The 7,094-nt window shown below is 42.3% G+C and overlaps 1 pseudogene; it reads left to right on the top strand.

Moving 5' to 3' along the window:
* The first annotated feature begins 266 nt into the window (after positions 1-266).
* Positions 267-384, top strand: LOC126417900 (5S ribosomal RNA; annotated as a pseudogene).
* Positions 385-7,094: the final 6,710 nt, after the last annotated feature.

Below are 7,094 nucleotides of genomic sequence, written 5' to 3'. Positions count from 1 at the left end.
CGTCCTTACATTGTCCAGATTTTTTCAGGTTTTCACTCGTCCTTGGTAACTAGGTAAGTACATTTTCGCGGTGTAACTGGCCCCTACCTTTTTGACTACTAAATCTTTTATTGTACTAAAATAAAAATTGCGAGGATGTATTAATGTGGCATAGATGAACCATTAACAGCACATCCTTCGATTCTATATATTAAGCAAGGGAGAGGTAATAACGTAATATTACGATAAGAAGTCCAATTGTGATAGTGAACATTTTGTATCTACCTGGCAACGGCCTTGCCGCAGTGGATACACCGGTTCCCGTGAGATCACCGAAGTTAAGCGCTGTCGAGCGTGGTCGGCACTTGGATGGGTGACCATCCAGGTCGCCTTGCGCTGTTGACATTTTTCGGGGTGCACTCAGCTTCGTGATGCCAATTGAGGAGCTACTCGACCGAATAGTAGCGGCTTGGGTGAAGAATACCATCATAACGACTGGGAGAGCGGTGTGCTGACCTCACGCCCCTCCTATCCACATCCTCCTCTGAGGATGACTCGGCAGTTGGATGGTCTCGATGGGCTACTTGTGGCCTGTGGACGGAGTGGTTTTGTATCTACCTGTTCTTAAACCGTTCATTTATTTGAAAGAAACGGTTCTTCTTGCAGGACAATTAATTACATTATGTTACATATCACTTCAATTGGTTTTAGTTGCAAATTGGAGAAATTACACAGTCGACTGTCATCAATGGCTACAGTGCATATTTTTTCACCCGAAATGAAATTTCACGTATATTAGAAGAAAATCTACAAGCGATATTTATGTTAATGTAGTAAATACCAGAATTTGCTATAACATTCCATCGCCAATTGATCGAAATCGACTGATTTGTGTCTTCGGGCCCTTCCTGAGTGAAATATGAGTCTCTTACATAGCAATTGGGACTAGTAGATTTCCAGACGATCCATCTTCTGTAGACTATAAGAAGGCGGTGTGTGTCACAATAGTCTGATGCCATGTTGTGCATCACTAAGAAATCTTCTATTTGTCAACCAATTTCTGTAAGATGTGTGGTCGCTGTTTTGAGGTCGAGAGGTTGATGATGTGTTGTTTTGCGATAACCTGTCGTATGACTGTTTGTCAGGCTAGTAATATTGTCCTTGAAATGCCTTTTCTGCGACCTGTTCATTTTGTATTCATCTCCTACCTCGTATAAATCCCATAGACCAAAAAAGATATATCCCCCAGTCACTTTTTGCTAGGTTTGTGTTTTGTTTCAAACAGTCTAATAATGCGGGCTTAGTTTTCACTAAAGGCAATATATCTCAGGTGCGTATTGATCTGTCTACAGTGTCACTCTAATTCTGATATGATTAAATTTGTGCTCTAATTCCGAATCGTAATGTAAACTGCGGATAAGTTGCCGTAATCCTCTATACCAGAGGATTTTTGTGGTTTGCCAGCAGTGATAACAAGATACGGGGAATGTTCTGAAATGTATAGTGCCACATTTTGCTACACGTATTTTGTTTGCGATTTGTTGTTTGTTACTTGTATATGCTGTCTTAACTGGCTCGCTGCTTTAGCTGTGACATATGAATAAACCACTTGTTCGGATATTTTAGCCTCCAAGTGTCCAATAACTGAAAGTCAGATATCATACTTTGTAGCTAACCGCTGATATTGGTGATAGGCGTTTGATGCGTATGACTGACAAGGGGACCCCGCATACTGGTCCGTCCGAATATGCTGGACTTGAACAGAAATGAAAGTTACAAAGTGGGAGCAACAGATGGTCAAGCGTTCACAAATATCGTTTTTCGGAGGGGGTCGCTAGCAGCATGAACCATTTATATTAGTGCAGCTAGCAAGCAACGCTTGCTGCAGCGGAAAATGTGCAAACGGTAATGCGAGGCTCCTGGTGTCGAGAACCTCTGCAATATCTTTTTCTTGTTTTCAGTTTTTACGTTACTTACACTACATACAAACCGAAATAATGTTCAATATCGGGTGAGTCATTTACTATTGCCACCTAGAATAACTCCGAAAGTATGGTAGTAGCTGAAAAGTTTGTGGGACAGTTGTTGCATGGGACAACAGGGGCCATAGTATGACGTTGGTTTTTTGTTGCTAGTTAGGGTCGCGTAAGAGATATGAAGGTCACCTTCATTTTTAAAATCGGATCCTATAGTTTGGTACTTATTTTCTGATAACGGCTATGGTCATCCCTCCCAACACTTTCTGTAAAAGGACGTTCATGCCACCTTTGTGACCATCGTTGACCTTTAAAGACCTTATTGTTGCACACCATTGGATTCGTCTCTATAGGCGCTTTCAGAAAATAAGTACGAGTCTATAGCATCCCAGTAAAAAAACAAAAAAAAGAACAGAGTTGACCTTCATATCACTTACGCGACCCCACCTAGAAACAACAAACCAACGTCATATTATGGCCCCTTTGCCCATGCAACTTTTTGTCCCACAAACTTTTCAGCTCCTATAATATTTTCAGAGTTATTATTGGTGGCAGTAGTTAGTGACTCACCCTGTATTTCGTAATCATTAATATTTCAATGAAAAGTATGAAAGGAAAATTCAAAGGAAAATTTGGTATTGCAAAGCTATTTTAGGACGGGATGGAAAGGCATACAAATGAAACACATTTATTGTTTAACAGTGATCATTTGCACGTTTTGAGATGATATCGTAAAAAAGGAAAAGCAGTACTGTCTCGTCGTCTTGTTATGTATGACGCAGTATCACAATCAAGTGGTTATTTCGCAGTCTCCACGAATACTACACTAAAGGGTAATTTCGACAATGGATTCTATTTTGAAGCACTCTTCTCGGGAAGAAATACCTGTTTTAACTTTCAGTCTGTAAATAAGGAACCTTTCTCTCTCTCGATGGGTCGATCTGATCTGCACTGCCGAGCACAGATCGAAGTGCAAAATGAAACTAACAGAATTCGAATCATTTACGCTTTAATTACAATCCCTTCTTAGAACGTTATTTGCAGAGTGCTCGTGAGCAAAGTATGTACAATCCTTTCTTGAAAATGTGTATTCAGATCCATATATTACTTTGCCTTTTCTCAAGCCTCTAATAAAAGTTAAGCTTCTAACACAATGCAATAAAAAGCTCCTGCGATTTTTTGACAGTCGGTAATTCACTTACCAAAATCTGCTTTACAAGAAGGAATGTTTGACAGCATAAGTAAAGGAAAATAGCAGAAAATGGTTACTTCGTAATCATTTCACATAAAATAACTTCTTACGATTAGAAACATACATTGCATTCGTAATGTGTCAAAAACCCCAGGAACGACTGTAGGGATCATGATCTGGTTTTCAGTAAAAGGTAGAGTGATTCACTAGAATGCTTGTGTATAGAATTTACAAATATTTTGTGCTAATTGGCTGAGCTACGACGAAGTGAAATCCTCTGACGCAGTGATAACTATACCTCACCATCTAGCGATGACAAAACGTACGGCTAGCTGACTTCTGCGCCACGTCATCCTACTCTAGTTGCAAAGATTGACTGGAAGTCTAAGCTTACGATTTGTATAGCTTCTTTAAATTTTCAAGGCATGGTAATACTCATTAGTGATGCACCATTGCTCTGCCATTGCGTTGTGACCAGACTAACTAATTTTGTCTGACCATAAATGTGGGTTCTTTGACTACCCTTGGAAGAGGCTCATCAAACTAGAACACATAAAGTATTAGTTAACTGCATTATACAAATGAATGAAGTATTTATTTGGGTTCAACACATTTCTTTGCCACAAGACTGCTTGATAATTTAAAACTGTCCATGACAATGAAAGCATCACTTCATACACAGAGTAACAAACAGTTCTCTTACACCCCCACTACTTCGACATTTACAACAGTCAAAGTGCGTCTGAAACTTGAACTGGTCCAACACTGTGATGTTGAGGTATAGCGTGCTCGACACTGTATTCACCTCAGCGTGAGGGGGCTACTGCACTGATACGGGCGGGTGTCTTCTGGAGTATGACCCACTGGTTGTCGCAGAAGGCAGAGTCCTCGCTAATGCCTGTGGTATCGATTCTCATTGGCTACTTTGGAGTGGCTCCACGATCTCACAACGATACCTCACATTCTTTGGGATGACCTCCAGTAACCCATTCTTGTATTCCTGTTTGTATTTTTGTTTGAATTCTTCGCACTGCAGCTATGAGACATTGCTTCTACGGTGCTATCACACGGAAGGTGGGGACAGTTCTAAATGTGTTTCCTCTGTGCAGAGATGTTGCGGTTTTTCCGATGCTTGCTGCTGTGCTGCGGGGTCCGCAAGGAGACGGAGCCAGAGGGGGAGGCCGTCAGCGCTGACTCACCGCCCGGCAGCACCAAGGTGAGTGACGCCGCCCCAAGTGGCTCCTGGCAGTAGCCAGGCTTCCCAGCAGCAGCCGGAATGCTTTGGCCTGGCCTGCTCGTGTTGCGTCATATGGACGATTTACTGTAAATGGTCTCTTGACCTCCTCAATCTTACATTGCGAGACTCAGTTGCATCCAGGGGAGCTGTAACTGCTACTTGTCTCTACCTTTAGAGTTTATTCTTCTATACCAGTATTATGGGCTCCAGTCAGTGAAGTATTACTAGAGATTTCTCTTATTCCTTATGTTTTTACAGGGCGCCACAGATAGAATGCATTAATTTCGAAGTACCGGATAGAGTGCATTGATTTCGAAGTACCGTGACTGGTCACAGACAAAAATATTTTCACAACTCCAATATGTAAGTTCGCTTATTTCAGAACAGCAATTATTGTTTAAAGATAAAATCAGAAACATGGCGTCCTTCTACATACACTCACATGTAAAGTCTTTCTTTAAAGCTATGCATATGTTTTGTGAAATCGTGTGAAACAGCAGCATTTTCTTAACGTACTGCAACCTTCAGATCGGTAAGTGAACAAGGTCTAGCGTCATTAATACTTCCAATTCAAAAGACACCCTAAGAAGAAGAAACAAAGCGACATACATGGCGAGCGAGTACCCAGTAAACATAGCCAAAACATGAGATCAAGTACTGAGGAAACATTTCTCGAACAACAATCATCGATGCATTAGCCGCGTGGGATGTTGCTCCATCTTGCTGGAATGACACTTCTCCCAAAATAATTCCTCATGTTTGGGCGCGAATAATTGTGTAAGATTTTCAGATAACGTTCATAATTTACTGTTACACAAGAGTTGCCATCTTAAGATAAAGGGAGCCCAACGACTTATACTTGGGAAACTTTATACCACACACTCACTTTTTTGCTGTATAATGGTTTATGATGCAGTTCTTTAGAGTCGTCTGCTTGCCACTTCGACAGTTCCGCTTATTTACAAAACCGTTCAACTGAAAGTGAGATGCTTCGTTCACAATCACCAAAACATCATCTTTAGCAGGAACACAAAGCATTCTCTCAAAAAAACAGGCTCCGTTTGTGAAAATCACGTTCATGAAGCTCCTGTACGATCATAGTCTTATAAAGATTGGATTGTAACTCACAGTTAAGGATATGCTGTAGCGAGTGACGGGTCATGCCAACTCGAAGCACGCCGTCCAGTGGAGCAACGAGGTCTTCGAATATACGCTCTTACTCTGTCGACATATGTGGGATCACGACCAGTCAACGTTCCCTTCGCAACTGATCCAGTTGTGCGAAAAAAGTAAACGAAATGAAGTATTTTGTTGAGATGAGTTATTGAACCATTGCGCTCAGCACTGAACTTTATATGAAAAAGCCGTTGAACGGTTTTAACAGATTCATCATTTTCGATATAATGTTCAGTACTGAATGTACGATGCTGATGGGTGCTTTCTGCCATTGTTAATTAAATTTGTGCTCTAACCTAAAGAATAATAACGCTCGGGGGTGACTGACCGCTCCCCTCCACTCCTAATACACAACTCACATCATCCGTTCATTTTGTGTCACCGTGTATTCAGTCGTTGGTTACTATCCGTCAACGGAAACAACATGAAGGTATACAATGATGAGCCAAAGAAACTGGTATAGTCGTGCGTATTCAAATACAGAGATATGTTAATTGGCGGAATACGACTCTGCCGTCGGCAACGCCTATATAAGACAAGTGTCTGGCGCAGTTGCTTGATCGGTTACCGCTGCTACAGTAGCAGATTAGCAAGATTTTAAAAAGTTTTAACGTGGTGTTACAGTCGGCGCATGAGCGATGGCACACAGAATCTATAAGGTAGCTATGAAGTGGGGATTTTCCCGTAAGACCGTTTCACGAGTGTACTGTGAATATCAGCAATCCCGTCAAACATCAAATCTCCGACATCGGTGCGGCCGGAAAAATATCGTGCAAGAATGGGACCAACGACGACTGAAGAGAGTCGTTCAACGCGAAACATGTCCAAACTTTCCCAAAATTGCTGCAGCTTTCGGTGCTGTCTCATCAGCAAGTGTCACCGTGCGTACCATTCAACGAAATATCATCGATGTGGGCTTTCGCAGGCGGAGGCCTAGTCGTGTACCCTTGATGACGGCACGACACAAAGCTTTACTCCTCGCCTTGGCCCGCCAACACCGACATTGGGCTGCTGATGACTGGTAACATATTGCCTGGTCGGAGTAGTCTCGTTTCAAATTGTATCAAGCCGATGGACGTGTACGGGTATGGAGACAACCTCATGAACCCATGGAATCTGCATGTTAGCAGGGGACTGTTCAAGCTGCTGGAGTCTCTGTAGTGATGTGGAACGTGTGCAGCTGGAATTATTTGGGACACCTGGTACGTCTAGATACGATTCTGACAGGTGGCACGTACGTAAGCCTCCTCTTTGATTACGCATCCATTTATGCCCGTTCTGACGGACTTGGGCAATTCCATCATGACAATGCGACACCCCACACGTCCACAATTGCAACAGAGTGGCTCCAGGAGCACTCTAGCACTCTTCTGAGTTCAAACACTTCCGCTAGCCACCAAACTCCCTAGGCATGAACATTATTTAGCATATCTGGGATGAGTTGCAACGTCCTGTTTGTCAATGCCCTCCACCACTACCTTATATATTGGTCGAGTACATGCAACTTTGTGTTGCGGCAATTCCGATTGTTGGG

Source organism: Schistocerca serialis, chromosome 8, assembly GCF_023864345.2.
Source record: "Schistocerca serialis cubense isolate TAMUIC-IGC-003099 chromosome 8, iqSchSeri2.2, whole genome shotgun sequence".
Classification (NCBI taxonomy): domain Eukaryota; kingdom Metazoa; phylum Arthropoda; class Insecta; order Orthoptera; family Acrididae; genus Schistocerca; species Schistocerca serialis.
This window is presented reverse-complemented; position numbering and strand designations above follow the sequence as displayed.